The following is a 23,172-nucleotide window of genomic DNA, read 5'->3' as shown; positions in this document are numbered from 1 at the left end:
CATCAGGACAGGTTGTTCCCCGCCTGCTATCAAATTCCATTTACTGAGCATGCAGAGGACTGTTGGGCAGCTGGGCATTGCAAAGTTTTTTTCTCTTTGTGAAAAAATTTAAAAGCTACTGCATACAACAGTAACACTGCACTTTTTTATGTGTCTTTTCCTTTACATCTGGTTAACAAGCAGCCAATAGCCCTCAGCTTATACATATGTTGCAGGGTGGGGGGTTTTACTGAGAAGGAGGGGGTGGGAGAGAGGAAATGTAAAATGCCAAATATAAGCCTAACTTGCAGTAAGCATTACCCTCTGGGAGGAATTTGAAATTGATCATGTGTTAAACTAATGGACAGCGGATATCATGTCTGAATTTCGTACTATGGCAACTAATAGAAAGCAGAAAGACTTTAATTTTGTAAGAAATGAAAGCAATAAAGTTCCCTCAAATGAAATAATAAACGATCACCAGCCTAATTAGGTATAATAATGTGAAAACATTATTTTCAGTGGATTTAAATATACTCTTGCAAAAGGGACTTTCATAAATTCTGTTTTAGTGAAGTGCAATGAACACACACAACTACCAGGTGAAATGCACAGTGGATAACAGTAGCTATTAATAGCATAGGTTAGCAATCACAGAAATGTAAGAGAGACTTTACTCCTGTTAACTGTAATTACTACCTCAACCATCAATTAATTCAGCACTATATGTTCTCCAAGACCTCACGAGACTAAGTGGCATCTTACGAGTGTTCAAGTTTGACTAACACGTACACATCACAAATGCAATAATTTAACACTGTACTAAGATATTTCATGTTACTGTACTGTGGAAATGTTCCAGATTTCAATAGCAAGAACCAAATTGAAATTAACCTTTTCCTACTAGCAAAGATTAAAGTGGGGGCCCTTAAACTGTCCCTTTCTTTATAAGCAACTATGCACATATTTCAGAAACAATTTGCGTCACATAAATGCTGAATTACAACCCCACTTAAGATTATTTAGTCCTCAATGCTTTATAACAGTTTACACTAGCAATATTCTTATTTAGCTTCGGAAATAAATTCAAGGTAAAGTAAAGTTTCAGATAGGTTTACCATTATGTGCCTTTTTCATTACATGCTAAGCAAGTGATTTTAATTATCAAATTTGGGAAAATCAAAGTAGTGGCAATTCAAAGCAAAATAAAGTTCTTTTAACAAGTTTAAAATAATGTGCCTCTCTCTTTATCTATGAAACAAATGATTTTACTAGCAACTTTTATATGTTTTAAAACTGAAACGTAGGCACATTTAAACAGAAACAAATTTGCATTTCTTCATAAACAGGATACTCAGTCTTTAGCACTTTTAGGATAGGACCCCACTTGGTATCATGAAGAGGACAGTTTCAAAGTTCAAACACAAATTTTGCAACACTTGAATTATTATTGCAAAAGCACACACAAGCACACTGGTTCATACTGGCATACATATGTTTTCCAAAGTAGGCGAAGCAGTGGCGCAATAGAGGTGGCAAGCACATAGTGGCTATCAGGTCTCCTTCTGGCAGTTTTAAGCTCTATTTAATTCTTCTTGGCAACGTATTCATCATCTTTAGAGCCTTTCCAAATGCAAGAGCACCATTTTACAGCGGAAACCACATCCGAGGCCATTCCATCATAGATTTGGTTTCAGAATGCCTCACTAGGCACCTGCAGTGTTGACTATGCAACTGCTGGCCACTGACTGCCTAACGTGCTCTCTCTCTTGCTGCCCAGATTGACTGCCACTTTCACATTTTCTCATGTGCCAAGCCCCTTCCATATGGAGGGGGTTCCCTACGTCTTTTCTATTTCACAATACAAGATCCATAAGTATGAACCAGTGGCAAGGTGTGTGAAAATCTCTTTAGCCACAATATATGTCCCATTAAATTTAGAAATATTACAATCAAAGAAATAGAAGACATTATACTATCAGTAAAAAATAAAAATTCGGTGGATTGGAATGGGATACCTGCAAAAGTAATTAAATCAGTGTACAAAATAGTAAGTCGTCCAGTAGTTGAATTAATCAACAAATGATTTGAAGAAGGTTGTTTTCCAGAATCATTAAAATACGCGGAAATAAAACCACTTTTTAAGAAAGGGTCAAGAGAAGATATGGGGAATTATCATCCTATCTCCCTCCTTCCAGTGCTGTCAAAAATTTTCGAGAAAGTAGTTGCTATCCAAATCCAAAACTTTATTATTTTGTGCAATCAGTTTGGCTTCCAGCAAGGGAAAAATACAACAGATGCCATAAATAATTTCATAGAAAAAATTAGCACAGCTCTAGACAAAAAAGTAAAGTAGCCGGAATTTTCTGCGACCTGACAAAGGCTTTTGATTCCGTAAATCATTCCTTGCTAATCCACAAACTAGAAAAATATGGGATTAAGGGTGCAGTACTTCAATGGCTTACTTCTTACTTATCTAATAGAAAACAAAGAAAAACCATCTCTTCAAATGGTGTAAACTACCATTCAGACTGGAAAACAATAACACAGGGTGACCTGCAAGGTTCAATCCTCGGTCCAATTCTCTTTCTATTGTATGTCAATGACTTACCATTAAACATAAATTCGCCATCCGTTCTGTTTGCTGATGACACGTCTGTCTTGATAGAAAGCGAAGAAACAGAAACGATTCCTGATAGAGTCACTGGTACATTAGACAGGCTAGAGTCATGGTTCCAGTTTAATGGTCTGAAGCTTAACATATCAAAAACAAACTTGATTGAATTCAGAACCAAACAGTCAAGAGACCAGGAAATTAGTTATCATGAAACTGAAGAATTAACAGAAGTGCATTCTGCCAAATTTCTAGGTCTACACCTCGATAAGAATTTAAACTGGAACACACATATTGAGTACCTGTGCAGCAAACTGGGTAGCTTTGCATATGCCATGCATATATTTTCAAGTGCTACTAACATGTCCACTCGAAAAGTAGCATATCTAAGTTACTTAAGATATGGCATTATTTTCTGGGGGAGCTCCAATAATATATCTCGTGTACTGAAGGTCCAGAAGAAAATTATCGGAAATATGTGCACTGCACAGCAAACAGAATCATGTCATCCATTATTACAGAAACTAAAAATTTTGACTGTCCCCTCCCTATACATATATGAGCTAATGATATTTTTACACAACAAACTGGAATTGTTCATTAGAAACCAATGTGATCATCCATACAGTACAAGGAATAAAGGTAATTTTATGCTTCCTGTTGGTTGGTTGGTTTGTGGGATTAAAGGGACCAGACTGCTATGGTCATCGGTCCCTTTTTCCAAAACTTCAAACACCCACACAGAATAAAAACGAACAATGGACATGAGAACAGACGACATAGGAATAAAGATGCAGACTCAGACCAGACAAAAGGAATTAAAATCACACAGAGTGCGACAGTGGTTGGCCCACCATAGAGACAAAATAGGAAAAGCCAACCACCTTCCTGCCCATAGATTGAAATTATATGCTCAGTCCCACAATATATGGACATGAAAATGTACAACAAACTTAAAGGCAAAAACATTCGAAACATGGAACTAGGGATACTAAAAAAGAAGTTACATGAAATTCTTACACACAAATGTTATTACTCATTAGAAGAGTTCATGGAAGATGAACTGATAATTTGAGCAGAATCCAACCACAAATTAGCATTATATTGGGGGGGGGGGGGAATTGTCCATTATCAACAAAGATATTTACCTATGCTGGAAAATAAGAAAATATAGATACTGCCACATAGACTAAATATAGTTTTAAAAATTAATATTAGATTCTAGTTTGTAATTTTTTATGTGTCTCCAGTACCATTATCACATGATTTGTAAGTGTATGGTATGTGACTAATAAATCGCAATGCACAATGTCTCTTTGATTAAGAGCAAAACACACGGCTGACAAAGACGCAGTACAGATATAATGACATCATTTACTAAATATGTCATTCGCCAGTCAAGACTGGATACATTGTGTCAGTGTTACAAGGTTAAGGTTACACAAGCATTATAATACAATAAGAAATTAGCACAACTATGCATATCATTATTATTAACAGGTCAAGACTGTTCACCAGCCATGGTCAGACAGTATGCATCACATCTTAGTGATTATATATTAAAGCCACTGCAAAAACTAAGACAACAGACAAGAAACATTACACAACACTGATGTTATAAACAGTGGTTATAAACAACATTTTACAGCTCTTAAATGTTTCTGGTTTGAGGCTTGATGTTATCTTGTTGATCAGTCTACAAATCACCTTATACAGAAAAATCCATTTACAGAATATAGTGATTGTTGTTTGAGCACACACATCAGTCTAGTCTAGCCATGAACATCCTCAATGGCTATGTTCAAACATCCAGTGGAAGGTGGTTGAACATCTTCAGGGCTGCTGTGAGAAAACTGTCCAGTTTCTTACTTAGGCAACAGCTTGTTGGCCTTATTTTGTGTCATAGTTGTGAATCTCCTGTTTCTTGCAGAAGGATCCTTGATTTTCTGTTACATAGGCAAGGGAGTTGAAGATTTATACTGGCTAAATATTGTCATTATTCCCAGCTGCTTAAAAAGGGGACTACAGCGGTCAAATTTCTAGCTGGAAGATATTATTCTTACAGCTTCCTTTTGTAGGAGGAAGATACTTTTACTCCCAGTAGAGTGCCCCTGCTGCAGCAATCCATATTTAATGTGGCTGTGGAACAGTTTGTGTGATTAAGAACTGATTTGTTGTCACATATCTGAGCTCCCTGGGAGGTAAATTACTCTTTAGAATTCAGAACAGAAATGAGCAGTGTATTCCATCCATGTCAGCTTACTGTCAGTTGTTATTTCCAGGAGTTTGACACTAATAACATTTGCACATTTGCTTTGAGTCCACAGTCACAAAGGCTGCTTAACATTTTCTGGATTTTATCTTCATTTGATTTGATTTTGTTTGCTATAAACCACTTTTTGGCTACTTCAAACAAAATTTCAGAGTCCTTTAGTGCCTCAGCTGTATTTCTAACCTTAGTCATTAATGTTGTATCATTTGCAAAGAGCAGGGTATGACCATCACAACTTACGTCATTGACAAACATTAAAAAGAGCACACAGCCAAGTACGGAGCCCTGCTCTACACTGTGTCCGAGTGCCATTTCACAAGAGATCGCTCCCTGGATACAAACACTCTCCCACTTGTCTCTTAGGTAAGATGACAAGATTCTCAAAAATAACACCCTTTATACCATAAGATTTTAATTTTTCCAACAGTATCATATGAGAGACACAATTAAACGCCTTGGTTAGATCACAAAGAATTAAAGCCATGTAGTTCTTTTCTTCAAATGCTCCATTATTTTAATTATTACATCAAGCGTAACAGTAAATGTAGATTTTCCTCTTCTAAATCGAGGCTGGTTATCCAGGAAGAGGTTGTCTTCAAAATAACATAACAGTTGGTTCTTCATTACAGTTTCAATCTTTTTGCTAGTACAGGTATTATAGAATTTGCTCTATAACTGGATGGAGTGATACAATTAACTTTTCTATACACTTATACTATCTTTGCCAATTTTAAGTAGTCCGAAAAAGTCCCAACATGAAGGCATTGGTTGATGACAGCATCAAGAGGGTCAGCAACATCAGATACAGTGTCCTTCTGAACAGGACGACAAGCCCGATTCATAGGACGTGGAGGACGCATAAATTGGCCAGCCCATTCTCCTGACCTTACACCTCTGGACTTCTTTCTGTGGGGTACGTTAAAGGAGAATGTGTATCGTGATTAGCCTACAACCCCAGAGGATATGAAACAACGTATTGTGGCAGCCTGCGGCGACATTACACCAGATGAACTGCGGCGTGTATGACATTTATTACGCCAGAGATTGCAATTGTGTGCAGCAAATGATGGCCACCACATTGAACATCTATTGGCCTGACATGTCACGACACACTCTATTCCACTCCGTAATTGAAAACGGAAACCACGTGTGTACGTGTAACTCACCCCTCATGGTAATGTACATGTGCGTCAGTGAAAAAGACCAATAAAAAGGTGTTCAGATGTGCTAACAAAACTAACGGGGTTCCATTTAAAAAAAACGTAGGTTTATGTTAAAAAACATACTTCCGTGCATTTTTTTATGGTTTGTATTAATCAATTACACTAGCCCCTCTCCTCACGTTCGGTCTGTGGAATCGATTCGTCAGTATTTGATGTGGTTTATGAAATATATCCAGTGGTAACGTTAGGTCACTCACCCTGTATATATCTGTGCTAATAGTGTGTTTAAAACCTTTCACCATTTTCACCACGTTCTCTGACAACACTTTCTTCCACATGGTCAAGGTCAACTATTGCTAATGTTTATATTGCACGTAATATCAAATCCCCCCCCATTAACCATGGACCTTGCCGTTGGTGGGGAAGCTGGCATGACTCAGCGATACAGATAGCCATACCATAGGTGCAGCCACAATGGAGGGGTATCTGTTGAGAGGCCAGACAAATGTGTAGTTTCTGAAGAGGGGCAGCAGCCTTTTCAGTAGTTGCAGGGGCAACAGTCTGGATGATTGACTGATCTGGCCTTGTAACATTAACCAAAACGGCCTTGCTGTACTAGTACTGTGAAAGCTGAAAGCAAGGGGAAACTACAGCCGTAATTTTTCCAGAGGGCATGCAGCTTTACTGTATGGTTAAATGATGATGGCATCCTCTTGCGTCAAATATTCCAGAGGTAAAATAGTCCCCCATTCGGATCTCCGGGTGAGGACTACTCAGGAGGATATCGTTATCAGGAGACAGAAAACTGGGTTCTACGGATCAGAGTGCAGAATGTCAGACTCCTTAATTGGGTAGGGAAATGGATAGGTTGAAGTTAGATATGGTGGGAATTACTGAAGTTCGGTGGCAGGAGGAACATGACTTCTGGTCAGGCGAATACAGGGTTATAAATACAAAATCAAATAGGGGTATTCAGGAGTAGGTTTAGTAATGAGTAAAAAAAATAGGAGTGCAGGTAAGCTACTACAGACAGCATAGTGAATGCGTTATTGTAGCCAAGATAGACACCAAGCCCACACCTAACACAGCAGTACAAGTTTAGATGCCAACTAGCTCTGCAGACAACAAAGAGATTGAAGAAATGTATGATGAGATAAAAGAAATTATTCTCATAGTGAAAAGGGACGAAAATTTAATATTCATAGGGGCTGGCATTTGATAGCAGGAAAAGGAAGAGAAGGAAAAGTTGTAGGTGAATATGGAACTGGGCTAAGAAGTGAAAGAGGAAGCTGCCTGGTAGAATTCTGCACAGAGCATAACATAATCATAGCTAACACTTGGTTTAAAAATCGTGAAAGAAGGCTGTATACATGGAAGAGGCCTGGTTTCACTGGAAGGGTTCAAATAGACTATATAATGGTAAGACAGAGATTTAGGAACCAGGTGTTAAACTGTAAGACATTTCCAGGAGCAGATGTGGACTCTGACCATAATATATTGGCTATGAACTGTAGATTAAAACTGAATAAACTGAGAAATGGTGGGATCTGGATAAACTGAAAGAACCAGAGGTTGTAGAGAGTTTCAGAGAGAGCATTGGGGAACGATTGACAAGAATGGGGGAAAGAAATACAGTAGAAGAATGGGTAGCTTTGAGAGATGAAATAGTAAAGGCAACGGAAGATCAAGTTGGTAAAAAGACAAGGGTTAGTAGAAATCCTTGGGTAACAGAAGAGATATTGAACGTAATTGATGAAAGAAGAAAATATGAATATGCTGTAAATGAAGTAGATAAAAAGAAATACAAATGTCTCAAAAATGAGATTGACAGGAAGTGCAAAATGGCTAAGCAAGGATAGCTAGAGGACAAATGTAAGGATATAGAGGCATATATCAATAGGGGTACAATAGATACTGCCTACAGGAAAATTAGAGACCTTTGGAGAAAATAGCACAGCTTGTATGAATATCAAGAGCTCAGATGGAAAACGAGTTCTAAGCAAAGAAGGGAAAGCAGAAATGTGGAAGGAGTATATAGAGGGTCTTTACAAGCGAGATGTACTTGAAGCCGATATTATGGAAATGGAAGAGGATGTAGATGAAGATGAAATGGGAGATATGATACTGTGAGAAGAATTTGACAGAGCACTGAAAGACCTAAGTCAAAACTAGGCCCCAGGAGTTGACAACATTCCATTAAAACTATACTGATAGCCTTGGGAGAGCCAGCCCTGACAAAACTCTACCATCTGGTGAGCAAGATGTATGAGACAGGTGAAATACCCTCAGACTTCAAGAAGAATATAATAATTCCAATCCCAAAGAAAGCAGGTGTTAGTTGTGAAAATTACTGTACTATCAGTTTAATAAGTCACGGCTGCAAAATACTACCACAAGTCCTTTACAGACGAATGGAAAAACTGGTAGAAGCCGACTGTCTGTGTGTTGGGGCTTATGGGCGCTCAATGTCAAGGTCATCAGTGCCCTGACACACATTAAACGAATGTGGACAGACCTAATAAAACTGAAACACAGATGCAAAGAAAGCAGGAAAAGAAGGAAAATATGAGGAGGATCAGTTTGGATTTTGTAGAAATGTTGGAACATGTGAGGCAATACTGACCCTATGTCTTATCTTAGAAGATACCTACGTTTCTAGCATTTGTAGATTTAGAGAAAGCCTTTGACAATGTTGAATAGAAAACGCTCTTTATAATTCTGAAGGAGTCAGGGGTCAAATATAGGGAGCAAAAGGCCATTTATAATTTGTACAGAAACCAAACAGCAGTTATAAGAGTCGAGGGGCATGAAAGGGAAGCAGAGGTTGGGAAGGGAGTGAGACAGGGTTGTAGCCTATCCCCGATGCTATTCAATGTGTATATTGAGCAAGCAGTAAGGGAAACAAAAGAAACATTTGGAGTAGGAATTAAAATCCACGGAAAAGAAGTAAAAACTTTGAGGTTCGCCGATGGCATTGTAATTCTGTCAGAGAAGCAAAGGATCTGGAAGAGCAGCTGAACGGAATGGCTAGTGTCTTGAAAGGAGCATATAAGATGAACATCAACAGAAGCAAAACAAGGATAATGGAATGTAGTCAAATTAAATCAGGTGATGCTGTGGGAATTAGATCAGGAAATGAGACACTTAAAGTAGTAAAGGAGTGTTGCTATTTGGGGAGCAAAATAACTGATGATGGTCGAAGTAGAGAGGATACAAAATGTAGACTGGCAATGGGAAGGAAAGATTTTCTGAAGAAGAGAAATTTGTTAACATTGAGTATTGATTCAAGTATCAGAAAGTCTTTTCTGAAAGTATTTGTATGGAGTGTAGCCATGTATGGACGTGAAACATGGACAATACCTAGTTTAGACAAGAAGAGAATAGAAGGTTTTGAAATGTAGTGCTACAGAAGAATGCTGAAGATTAGATGGGTAGATCACATAACTAATGAGGAAGTACTGAATAGAATTGGGGAGAAGAGGAATTTGTGGCACAACTTGACTAGAACAAGGGATATGTTGGTAGTGTAGGGAAGCAGCCTACTCACGCTGTAGTAAATTCATATCAGCCTTTCCATTGTGTGCCAGCCAGTCTGCTGTAACTAGCTCTGACGTCATAAATGTTGCGCAATACTTTATAATCAAGCAAATAACCTAAAACTTTTCTGGCATGTCAGAAGTAATACTAAATTAATATGTGTTAAATATCAGTTCGATAACTTCAGCCATTTTCGAAATTTGGACGTTTTTCTAAAATAAATAATTGGCGCAACAGAAAAGAGCTAGAGACTTCAAAATTTATATTTAGATTCATCTTTCATAATGATTTAATAAAAACAGTACTTTGGATTTCACAAATTAAGATTTTAGTGGAAATTCATGATTTTCTGGTTTTCGTCTCAAAACGTAAAGAAGCAAGATAGATTAAGTAGGCTAATAAATAAGGCTAGGATGTTTAGATTTAAATAGGTTGGAGGTCCGCTATGACTATGAAGATGTGAAAAGTTTCTTTTGAATACCTATAAAATTATAGCGATAGCGGATCTCAAAAGGGCCAGTTCAGAGCTCATCTACTGCGTGCAGTGTAATTTAATTAATTCTCTCGCCCAAAATATTTAACTTAGCCACGTCAAAAATTTATTATCAATACTTACCTGCGTGCTGAATGCACATTTAAATTAAGAGCTTCATCGGCCATCAGCAAAAGAAGCTATAATTTATTATGTAACTTGAAGTGGTGCGTTACTAGCCCAGCGGCTAGTCGGGAGAGCCGATTTGATCAGGCGTTCCCCTAGCCGTCCGCACCGCGGCTTTATATATAAGAACGCTGCGCGAGGAAGCAAGGCCCCAGTTCTCTCCAGACGCTGAATAACACGCCATCTGTGTCGGGAGTCGCGTCGCATCGGTATCACTGCGACAAACAGCCTCGGGTGCCGTATTAAGTTACTAGAGATACGCGTAACCATGAAATCATTTCAAGTGAAGTGTTAATTCTGGGATGATTTTCATTATCTAGCTTCAGTTTTGCGTATTGTCATATTTTCACGTGCCGGCGCGGGACAGACATTCTACCAATTATTTAGCGTGGCGTTTGATGAAACTAATCATCAAATTATGGCGAGCATTCATTTCAACATTTAATTCGGACATTTATAGTTGCATCAGTGCATTAGACTCTGAACTGCTCTGATAGTTAGGTTGTAGGGATACTTGTGTTTTTTTTTTATCTGTGACTTTGAAAATATACTCAACTATTTTGGAAAATCGTTTTTGATTAGAAATCCCAGAAAATCTCCTAATTCCTCAGAGCTATAAGCTGCAGCTATAATTGTATTCTCAGATGAAGTGGGCACTAGGAACTCTAATTACAGGCTTCACGTTTTGTTAAATCACTTTCTGGGTGCTAAAAAGTAAATAGAGAGCCAGTGTTGAGAACGGCGAAAGACAGCATTAATAACATTCTAAATAATAGGAACTGATTCAACATTCAAACATTTATACGGCAAACAAGTATATTTACCACTAATCCGCCGCCCCACATATGGTGCATCGGCCGGGAAATAAACAGAGTAAAAGTGAAAGTGATTTTTTAACTATTCGGATTCGTGAGTGAAATGCGACACACAGCTGAGTAATAGACAGTGAAAGTGTTACGTGTGCATGTGGACGACGCTATTGGATTGACAACGCATCTGGATTGACGGAGCTGGCACTGAGTCTAGCAGTGCTGCCGGCATCGCGAGAAGCCAGTTTCGCCGCACCGCAGTCGTCCGCTGGAGCAGCCGGAACCGCGCCTGCAGTTACGGGCCACGCAAACACACAACAGCCGTCGGAGTGCCGTCTGCAGTTCAACGTGCCACGTCGCATCAGTAATCCTGGTACGCCGCGCCGGCAATGCCAACGTCGTGCAGAAGGAACTAAGTTAAGTGAAAAGCTGTTAAAAATTTTACTAACCTGCACTAAAAGACTGTCGGCGATGGAACCGCCAAAAGAAACCGAGTTTAAACTTAAATTAGAACCTATGTCTGTTGAGGGAACTGTAAATTCAGACAACGATTCAAGTGTAAACATGCATGAAAGTAGTAATGTAAAAGTGAAATATGAAGTATCGTCTCCTGACAGTAGTGTAAAAGGGGGCAATGATTCAATAATAAAGACCCCTGTAGTAAAGCAGAAATTAGAAATTGTAAATTTATTGGATGATAGTTTCTCTGATGAATTAAAAATGAATCAGTCAACAGAGGTGGTAGAGTTTAAGAAGGAGAAGTTAGATATGACTGATCAATCAGAAGTTTCATTTAGTTTTGATGATTCTGGTATTGGAGCTAGTTTTTCGTCACCTGAGTGTGATAAAAAGCCAGCTACTGAGCAACCCAAAGGTGCTGGGGCTGTTGATTTAAATGTTATATTACAAGCAATAGCTGCCAGTCAAACAAATTTTAATAAACGGTTTGAGGCAATGGACAATAAATTAGAATCCAATAATGCTGAATTAAAGTCTGAAATAAGTGAACAGGTCAAAAGCAGTAATGCTGAATTAAAGTCTGAAATAACTGAGGTCAAAAGCAGTCATGCAGAAATGTCAGCTAGAATGAATGCTGAATTAAAGTATGAGATTGTAGCCAGCCAAACTAATTTTAATAAACGATTGGAGGAAATGGACAATACCTTCAAGGCTGGTTGTAGTAAATTGAAAGAGGATCTAGACAGTTTGAATTATAAAATTGATTACAATCATGAGGATATTAAGAAAAAGGTTGCTCAAGAATTTTCTGAAATGTATAAAACAGTAAAATCCAAAGTTGCTGAGGTTTGCAAAGACTTCCAAATGGAAGATGCGAAGCTGGAGCACAAGTTAACAGAAAAGATCGAGGCGGAATCTGAACTGTGCTCAGATAGATTTAAAGATGTTAATATAAAAGTAAACATATGTCAAGCAGACGTAGATGCAAACAAAACTGATACTACTCATATTGTGCAAAGAGTAGATAATGTTGAAATGAAAGTAGAAAATCTCAGTACTAACATTGCTAACATAGAGAGTAAAGTAGCTTCAGTAACTTCTGGTAATGGTAGTATACAACAAATTGTAGCTGCAAACGCCGCTTTTATCGGGTGTCGGCAGTTCTTGCGGTTCGATCGAGATAAAAATATCCACCCGCTAGATTTCTGGAACGATTTTGAAGATGTGATTCCACCAACTTGGTCTGAGCGAGAGAGAATCTCATTCATTAGAAGCCATTTAGCAGGTGACGCCATGCGTTGGTCAGCTGATGTTATGTTGAAGTGTAAAACATTAGCGGAGTTTAAAATAGCTTTCATTAATGAATATTGGTCTAGTAATAAGCAAAATGAAGTGTTGAGAGAATTTTGGAGTGGAAAACGCTTCAATGCAGGCAAGGAATCAATTAAAGAGTTTGCTAGGTCATGGATTTCACGTTTGTCACATTTGGACAAAAAGCTGAAACCTGAAATGATAATACTAGGTCTTGAAGCCAAACTGCCATGGTATTGGCAAACTAGAATTATATCTGCCCCTAGAGACAATCTGGATCGTTTCATTGAATATTTGGAACGTGTAGAATGTGTTGCTGCCAATGAGGAGCAAGCACGTAATAACAGAAATGCTAATAACAATAGTAGTAATTTTAGGAACGAGCAAAATGGCAATGTAAACATCAGAACAGTAGGTGTTCGCCATCCTAGGAGAGGTAGGAATTGGGGAAATAATTATCAGAACCAACAATGGCATCCAAATGACAGTAATGTTGTTCCAAACAGAATTATGCAGGTAAACTACAGTACGGAAAGCAATGCTATGCCAGTTAACAATAATGAAAATAAAGGAAACAGTAGTAGGCCGAGGCAGGAAAACTAGTTCCCGTCTATGAGGACACTGGCGCTCACCAGGCGGTTACTTTTCCTAAGCCAGTAGTTAAGGGAATTGGTAAGACAGATCAGAATACTCAAACTGAACATGTGGATGAAGTGTCGGTAGCATCTAAGGATACAACAGAAATATTAGATCACTCACAGTATTTGATAGATACCGTGTTAGAGACGCTTTCTAAGTGGGAAGAGAAAGAGAAGGCGCAGCAGAGTAATGGTAGGGAAGAGCTACAAAATACTGAATTGTCAGGTGAAGAAGCAGAAGAAATTCATGCTTATATTTACGATGAAGATGATGTGCTCTTATCTAAAGTGCCTGTGCAGGATGTTGATAATGTACTAATAGATTTAGGACAGGAGATAAGTGAGAATGTAGAGGGTAGCCTGTTGGGGGTCGATGAACCCAGTAGCTGTGACCAGTTGTCACTTGAGCAGGAACCCGACGATAATAGAGAATGTGGTTTAGCTGTAACTAGTGTTATGCCCGGTCTGGAGGCGCAGAATCACTCAGACTACAGTAATTTGGGTCATGTTCAGCAAACTAAATGTAATGAAGTCGTGTGGTGTTTCGATTTGAAATTAATAGACCGACTGGAAAAGGCAGCTGAAAATGTAATTAAGGAAACCCCTACACCCTGTGACCTAAATGTAATGAAGACAGATGTCAATCACTTTAGTTGGAGACAAATCCAAAAGGAACTATTACATGAATTTGAGGAACCACCTGTACAACCTAGAATAAGCCACCCTATAATAATAGTGAATATGTTGGGTATCAATGTACGTTGTCTCTTAGACAGTGGAAGTGAGGTGAGTGCAATATCTCAGTCCTTCTTTGATGCATTACCTGGTAAAGACAAGCTTACAATAATGAGGGTATCAGGACTAAGAATAATTGGTGCTACTGGCAAGGTGTCAAAAACGGTAAAGCAAGAAGCTTTACTGCCCTTTAACATTAATGGTAATTTAATTGATCATCCATGTTTAATTGTAAACAATCTCAGTATTGAGGTTTTAATTGGCATAGATTTCTTGTCAAAATATCAGAGTGTTGTTCACTTTGAAAGAAGCCAGTTAAAAATGGTCTTGCCAATAACCGGAGTAATTACCATCCCTTTTAGTGATAAACATGTGGTAACTAATGATGAAACTTGGGAGCTGCCTATACGAGTTCTGAGAAATAGGAGCTATTGGGACGAAGATGTTAACCTTAGAGGACGTAAGCTAAACACAGAAGAAGAAGAAGAAGCAATAATTTTGGACAAAATAGATGCTAAATTGCAGGAAATCGATAAAATTTCCGCCAATCAGAAGGAAGAACTGAGACTGGTTCTAAAGAGGCATCATAAAGTATTTTCAGATCAACGTGGCGTGATCAAGGGTTATGAATGAATGCTGTAGGGAGGAGGTTGTTCTGTAACCTCTACACAGTGTGGCAGCTGTGCAGTCCCAGCTGTGTGAGATCTTCTTTCCCGTTTCAGGTCTCACTCGTTCTTCATCTCTCCTGTCCACAAAAATTTCGACCTCTTCTGTCCAACATTAAATTTTCCTTTATGGTTATCAAGCCAGCATTAAACTAATGAATGCTGTAGGGAGGAGGTTGTTCTGTAACCTCTACACAGTGTGGCAGCTGTGCAGTCCCAGCTGTGTGAGATCTTCTTTCCTTTTCAGGTCTCACTCATTCTTCATCTTTGCTATCTACCAAAAATTTCGGCTCTTACTCTCTAATACAAAAATTTTCCGTCATGGCTATCAAGCCATGAGTTCTGGAACCATTCTATCCACCGATTAGTGAAGAAAAATACCTAATGAGACAAACCTAACAGTGACGTAAACAATAGAGAAGTATGACGTAATTAAGATACAAATGTATTTAAGTAACAAGTATGTATAGGACCCTGGTAATATTGTAAGTACAAAGTGTTGTTTTATTGGAAATGGTCCACCAACAGTAATTTAAAAAAATGTACAAATTCATGTACAAGCAGGATCTGAAGTGGTAGTGAAACCTAGTGTACGCATTAGAGCTAACTAAATAAGTGTAACAGAGATTGCTCAGTGTTATGAAAAATATGCAGATAAGTTGTAAGGATGAACTCACCTTGTGTAGCAAGGAATGGCAGTGTAATAGATTTGAACAGTGTTTGTGGTTGAGACGTGAAGGACACGTCCCTGAAGTATTTATAAGGTTGGAGCTGGCCATTATTTTGGTGTAGTGTGTGACAAGATACACCTACACGTATTGAGGTTATGAGTTGGAGGCGTGAATGCGACCATAGGTACCCTTATGTTAGATGAGACAGAGCAGCTCATGGTGTCCTATAGGTTTAAGGAATTTAGCATGACGCTCATCCATAATTACTTGATGCACTTTAGTGGTAGGTCGAGAGAGACTAACTGTGGTTTCAGCGCCCGATCGAGTGGAAATGGATTGTCACGTGAGCAAACTAATCAGCTGCAATACACTAAAGATATGAAATAAATGTGCTATCCTATGCTTTAAATTTTAATAGAGTGAGTGTTAAATAAGTACATACACTAGCAACATAATTGAATAACATAATGACAGACGTGAAACATTATTTTTAGCTCAGCATAAATACACCTCACATATGTAAGTACATAATTGCAGATGTGGAACTGACACAACAGCAGTGGACCAATAAGTGGATTTTGTAGTCAACTAAACGTAGTGTGTTTTGAACACTCAGAACTGTACTATTACCAAAAGTTACTCACATGTACAAAGAAGCTGAGAAAACTACTAAGCAAATATACTCATACTATCTCTAAGAATAAGGTAATCAAAGATGAGTCGGCTAAGTGAATAAAATACAGATTTGTCAGGAATGTACCAAGCATTGGTTCAGTGTTCCGGCCCAGAAATGATAAATTGAAATTAAATATGATTTATGATTATATGCCTTGAGCATAGATTTTCTCTAGTACGTGACTAACGGCGTTTTGAGGCATTTGTTTACCGATTTTATGACAGTTAAGTAACCGTAATAGTAAAATTGGAAAAATTCTGTTAACTTTGTTCCAGCAAAATATTGAAAGATAAAATGTATATATCCCCATTTCATTGTGACCCACCCTTAGATATTAAGTGAACAGAGTCTGAGGCACTCTTTTTGTTTGTTCTACAGGACAAACCAGATAATGGCAGCCTGATAGCTGCGTGAAAGTGTATTTAATGGATTTAAGATTTTCATAATTTTCATATTGTATGTGTTAGTTGTCTAAGGCAATATGTATGCCAAAGTGTTTCATTGATTTTGCTTGAATTTTGCGTAATAATGTTGCTTAAGAGGCAGTGAACATGCCCGCAATTTAAATAATTAATGTAGGTAATCAGTTTTCTGTTAATATTTCTATATGTTTCCATTCAATTTTAATTTTCATACGAAGTTAAGCTGTACTCTTGCTTCCCTTTTGTAATTAAATTTTTTTTTTCATTCATTAACATTCATAAAACAAAAAAATTTAAGTAGAGGGTGATGTAGGGAAGCAGCCTACTCACGCTGTAGTAAATTCATATCAGCCTTTCCATTGTGTGCCAGCCAGTCTGCTGTAACTAGCTCTGACGTCATAAATGTTGCGCAATACTTTAAAAATCAAGCAAATAACCTAAAACTTTTCTGGCATGTCAGAAGTAATACTAAATTAATATGTGTTAAATATCAGTTCGATAACTTCAGCCATTTTCGAAATTTGGACGTTTTTCTAAAAAAATAATTGGCGCAACAGAAAAGAGCTAGAGACTTCAAAATTTATATTTAGATTCATCTTTCATAATGATTTAATAAAAACAGTACTTTGAATTTCACAAATTAAGATTTTAGTGGAAATTCATGATTTTCTGGTTTTCATCTCAAAACGTAAGGAAGCAAGATAGATTAAGTAGGCTAATAAATAAGGCTAGGATGTTTAGATTTAAATAGGTTGGAGGTCCGCTATGACTATGAAGATGTGAAAAGTTTCTTTTGAATACCTATAAAATTATAGCGATAGCGGATCTCAAAAGGGCCAGTTCAGAGCTCATCTACTGCGTGCAGTGTAATTTAATTAATTCTCTCGCCCAAAATATTTAACTTAGCCACGTCAAAAATTTATTATCAATACTTACCTGCGTGCTGAATGCACATTTAAATTAAGAGCTTCATCGGCCATCAGCAAAAGAAGCTATAATTTATTATGTAACTTGAAGTGGTGCGTTACTAGCCCAGCGGCTAGTCGGGAGAGCCGATTTGATCAGGCGTTCCCCTAGCCGTCCGCACCGCGGCTTTATATATAAGAACGCTGCACGAGGAAGCAAGGCCCCAGTTCTCTCCAGACGCTGAATAACACGCCATCTGTGTCGGGAGTCGCGTCGCATCGGTATCACTGCGACAAACAGCCTCGGGTGCCGTATTAAGTTACTAGAGATACGCGTAACCATGAAATCATTTCAAGTGAAGTGTTAATTCTGGGATGATTTTCATTATCTAGCTTCAGTTTTGCGTATTATCATATTTTCACGTGCCGGCGCGGGACAGACATTCTACCAATTATTTAGCGTGGCGTTTGATGAAACTAATCATCAAATTATGGCGAGCATTCATTTCAACATTTAATTCGGACATTTATAGTTGCATCAGCGCATTAGACTCTGAACTGCTCTGATAGTTAGGTTGTAGGGATACTTGTGTTTTTTTTTTTTTTTTATCAGTGACTTTGAAAATATACTCAACTATTTTGGAAAATCGTTTTTGATTAGAAATCCCAGACAATCTCCTAATTCCTCAGAGCTATAAGCTCCAGCTATAATTGTATTCTCAGATGAAGTGGGCACTAGGAACTCTAATTACAGGCTTCACGTTTTGTTAAATCACTTTCTGGGTGCTAAAAAGTAAATAGAGAGCCAGTGTTGAGAACGGCGAAAGACAGCATTAATAACATTCTAAATAATAGGAACTGATTCAACATTCAAACATTTATACAGCAAACAAGTATATTTACCACTAATCCGCCGCCCCACAGTAGGACATGTTCTGCAGTATCAAGGGATCACCAATTTAGTATTGTAGGGCAGTGTGCAGTGTAAAAATCATAGAGGGAGACCAAGGGATGATTACACTAAGCAGCTTCAGAATAATGTTGGTTGCAGTAGTTACTTGGAGATGAAGAAGTTTGTACAGGATACAGAGCATGGAGGGTTGCATCAAACTAGTCTCTGGGCTGACAACCACAACAACAACAATATCAAAAATGGTTCAAATGGTTCTAAGCGCTGTGGGACTTAACATCTGAGGTCATCAGTCCCCTAGAACTTAGAACTACTTAAACCTAGCTGACCTAAGGACATCACACATATCCATGCCCAAAGCAGGATTTGAACCTGCGACCTTAGTGGTCACGCGGTACCAGACTGAAGCACCTAGAACTACTCGGCCACTCCGGCCGGCCCCAACAATATCAATTTCTAAATCTGGTACTTCAGTTACATTATTTTCAGCAACATCAATAAAATATGTGTTAAAATCATCAGGACTGCAAGAATTTAACAGGGCAGTGGGTATTTTTCTGTGTCCATTAACCAGTACCTTTGCATTGTCTGCGAACTTCAGAAATGAACCAAACATTACATACCTTCTTGGCTGCTTATTACTTCATTTTCTTTTACCTTTCAGATAATAGCAATGAAACATAGCTTTGTCCCTGACATGTGTTGCTGTTTTAACTCAGTCATTTAGCAGCAAAACAGCACACTTTATGTTTTCCGGCTTGGGACTGTACCATGCTTTGTCTCTGCCTTTTTTTCTTCTATTTTGTAGTTTATCTACTGAGCAAGGTGGCGCATTGGTTAGCACTCTGGACTCTTCATTTGGGAGGACAATGGTTCAAACCTGCATAAGGAAATCCTGATTTATGTTTTCCATGGTTTCCCTAAACTGCTTCAGGCAAATACCTGTATAGTTCCTTTGAAAGGGCACAGCAGAATTTCTCCCCCATCCTTCTCTAATCTGAGCTGGTGCTCCATCTCTAATGACCTCGCTGTCGACAGGATGTTAAAATGCTATCTCCTCCTCCTTTGTAATTTATCTAAGGAATTCATTGTGGTTACAGAAAGGGAAACAGTTGTCAAAATTAAAAAATACATTTAAAAGCATCACCTGGTTCCAGTCCCACAACTTCAGACTGTTAATCACTCATGACAAGCACATTTTTGAAGATGAGTGAGTTGTGCAAATTTTTCATAATGTCATATGTATGTCCTCCATCCAAAAAGTTCCAAGACTGATTTTAATCTTGGTGTACACGTGATGTCAGCACAGTTACAATTGTGGCAACTGTAACTAACAATAAAAACAGATGTGGATTTGACCATTCAATTTGTGAGCAGCCAGTGTTATGAAGTGGTTGTGTGGCCATAGTGTGTCAACATTACAATGGAGCAACATCTCTAAATCAAGTGTTCAAGACATTCTCCAGAATGCTTTAGAGACGAGAAAAGTGTGTGCGAATTTTTTCCCACACACTGTGATCCCCAAACAAAAACAATGATGGATGGATGTGGGATGTGACTTGTTTGAAATGCAAAACACAGACAATTCCTTTCTGGATAAAACTCATCATGAGTAATGAGACTTGTTACCAAAACAAACCTATCACAAAATGATGAAGTGCAGAAATTCACATGATGTGTCAACACTTTGATAAAAATGAAGTAAATGTGACATACAAATTGAACAAGTTCCCAAATAAAGACTTTTCTGACAGTTTCACGTGGTTGTATGAACATGCTGTGCATTGTACTAAAGTGCGAGAAGACTATGTCGAATACCTGAAACATTAAAATCACCATCTTAACTTTTTCTCTATTTTGCATTAATCCAATATCAAAACCTTATGGACTGAAGGGGTACAGTTTGAACACTGGCTCATGAATGATTTGACTTTGCTCAATGAGGTGAACATGCTTACTGCTTTGACATGACAGTACTTATTTATTTGGGTCTAGTGCTGTGATATCCTACACACATGTAGGACAAGTCAAATATAATAAATAATCAAACATGAAAATTAGTTATGTTTTGTCTTAAGTCTATGCATTACTATTCTCTAATTAAAATATATATTACTAGCTGCGGTACCAGGCTTCGCTCAAGGAGTTGAAGTAACACTGTGTGGTAGGTGGAATAAAAGGATAAACTTTAAAGTACATGACATAAAAAAATGTTACTGAAAACATTTTCTAACTATTTACAATACTTGTTAAAATATAAGAGGTAAAAAAATTATTGAAAATACATTATAACTATTTACAATACTTGTTTATAAACAACATTTTTCATTTCTTATCTGAGGTATATATGTACAAATTTTTTGAATTTTCTACCTGAGTGCAAGCTACATATTGGCTGACTGTGACAAAAGCAAGTGTCTTTGAGGTTGATGCGGAAATATTTTAAAGTTTGTGTTTGTGCTTTGTTAATAGAAAAACAGTCGGCTAGTTTGATTGGAAATTGCAGTTTTTTAAATTGGAATGACAGTTCAGTAGAGATCAGTGGTATTCTGGGGATAAATAGTGATTGTTCTTTGTACTTTGCAGACATAAGTTCAGCTCTGATGATGTTATTCGGTAGCTGTTCCATTATATAATTTTTGGTGAGCTGAGATTTCTGAGTAGTATGACTGTAGATCCATAATGGCATTTCTGGTACTTGCAAAAAGTTTAGAAATTCTGTACTGAAGTTCACACTTCCTTCAACAGTTACCATCATGTCGATCAATTTGTATATTCTCTCCTCACCAGGAATTTTCTTTTGAATATTAAACTTGATATCGTTGACAATATTCTTCTTAGTTGGCAAAATTGCCCTTTCAAATAACCAGTCCAGTCTGGTATAGTTGTGAACAATGTTTGGTATAAATTTGGTCGATGAGTTCATTTTCAACAGTGGCTATGTTGCAGATGTCACTGTTGTGTTTAATGAGGCCATTCGTCTGATCAGTAGGATATGTGCCTTCATGTATTTGTAAAAGTCATTGAGCAAAATGTGCTGTTGTTTTGTTTGTTGATAGTTCAACTCATGTATTTTTTCTTAGTCACAGTATTTGTATGTGTGGCCAGAGATGGGCTTTTTTAAAGCATGCATTGATCTCATCTGCTGGTGCGGACTCAGGAATGACTGAAAGTATTTGTTGAAAATCTCCTGAGAGTATGAGTAGAGTTCCTCCCATCATTTCAGAGGTTCTTCACAAGTCTTGTAATGTATTGTCCATGCCTTTGAGTGTTTTTTTTTTTTTTTTTTTTTTTTTTTTTTTTTATAGATAGATGTGATTTTTGTGATGACTTTGATAAATCTCACTTGTTTTTGTCAGAAAACACAGGCTATTATATCGTGTCGATGCATGGGGGCTTGTCCATATCTTAGTTGCTCTATCTTTTCTATTCTTGGTGAGTTGCATGTGAATGTTATGAAGAGATCAGGTTGTCCATATTTTCTTATGTAGGTCACGGCATTTTCAGTGTATTCGTGCATGTGACTTGATTTCCTATGAATGATAAGGGTAAGATTAACATTGTTCCAATGTCATCAATGTTTCTGTCATTTATGATTGCATCTCAGAGGTGGGTGTATTTTTCCGTGCATAGTTTCTTCTGGTTCAGTCTTATGTAAAGCATCTGTTCCACTTCTGTTCTACTAGGAATTGTTGGAATAATTGGGCAATGTTGAGAATGTGATTGTATATTTCATTTTCTCTTATCATTAAGTGGTAAGCATGAAACTCCTTGGTAGTGACTGTTTTGTTTGTCTCTATGTATCTGCAATGCATTGTAGTCTTTCACTTCTTCATTGTACATTTATGTCATGGCTTGCGTTTTCATTGTCGACATTTTTGATGGTGACTTTGTCTATAAGAGGTACATTAAATCAGCGTTTGTGTTCTCCATGCGATCTTTTGTCACCTCGAATTATAGTTTTACAGGCATCAGAAATCATCTGATCTACAGCTGTTTTGAATATGTGATTCAGTTTATTGCATTTGTGTAAAATCCTCCATATGTTTTGGGCTACTACTTATCTCAATTCAGTGATATCTGTACATCATTGATCAATTTCTGTTTCTTCATTTCGGATGAAATCTACTTGCACAGAAATTTTTGGTCTTCACTGGGTAGTGGTCGTAATGATCCCATATTGTGACAGATTTGTCCTTGGATTGAAAAACATAATTGATTTCATCTCTGTCAGCCTTGATCAAAGTGACACCAAAAGAAGTCAGTTGGAAGCAGGTGTTGTACGCTTTTATATTTTGAAGAAATTGTTTTGATTCTGGAGTTTCCGAGGTCATGTAATGTAAAACTTACTGCAGAGATACTTCTGGTGGTGGTGGTACTCAAATTTTTCCATTCATGCAACAGTATCCTGGTGTTTCTCTACAGAATTTTTTTGCATTGCAAAATTGGCAAATGTTATCCATTTTTACGATAATAACATATTTGTGTTTGTTATACTCTTTCTTCAGGTAATAGTGGAATGCCACATTTGTTAGATTGTACTGTTTACTTGCCCTTGTCCACACTTCTCATAGGGGGATATTTTCATGGCTGTCTTGAGTTATAAGTCTCTTATTATAAGATTGTGTCACACATTTTGATTCTTCAATCTGTTCATTTTGTTGTTTTTTGGTTTCTCTGGTTCTCACGGTGCTCACTGTCGTTCGTTGGGAACTTAAAGGTGCTTTGTGCTCTTCGCCTGTTTCCTT

The 23,172-nt window shown here is 37.7% G+C and overlaps 1 protein-coding gene across 1 annotated transcript in view; it reads right to left on the bottom strand.

The window, feature by feature from the left end:
• Positions 1 to 23,172, bottom strand: part of LOC126195465 (dynein axonemal heavy chain 1-like) — a 963,710-nt gene that overhangs the window by 45,763 nt on the left and 894,775 nt on the right. The gene's annotated exons all lie outside the window — the stretch shown is intronic.

This window comes from Schistocerca nitens, chromosome 7 (assembly GCF_023898315.1).
Source record: "Schistocerca nitens isolate TAMUIC-IGC-003100 chromosome 7, iqSchNite1.1, whole genome shotgun sequence".
NCBI lineage: Eukaryota > Metazoa > Arthropoda > Insecta > Orthoptera > Acrididae > Schistocerca > Schistocerca nitens.
The sequence above is the reverse complement of the archived record's forward strand: the minus strand, read 5'-3'. Positions and strand labels throughout refer to the sequence as shown.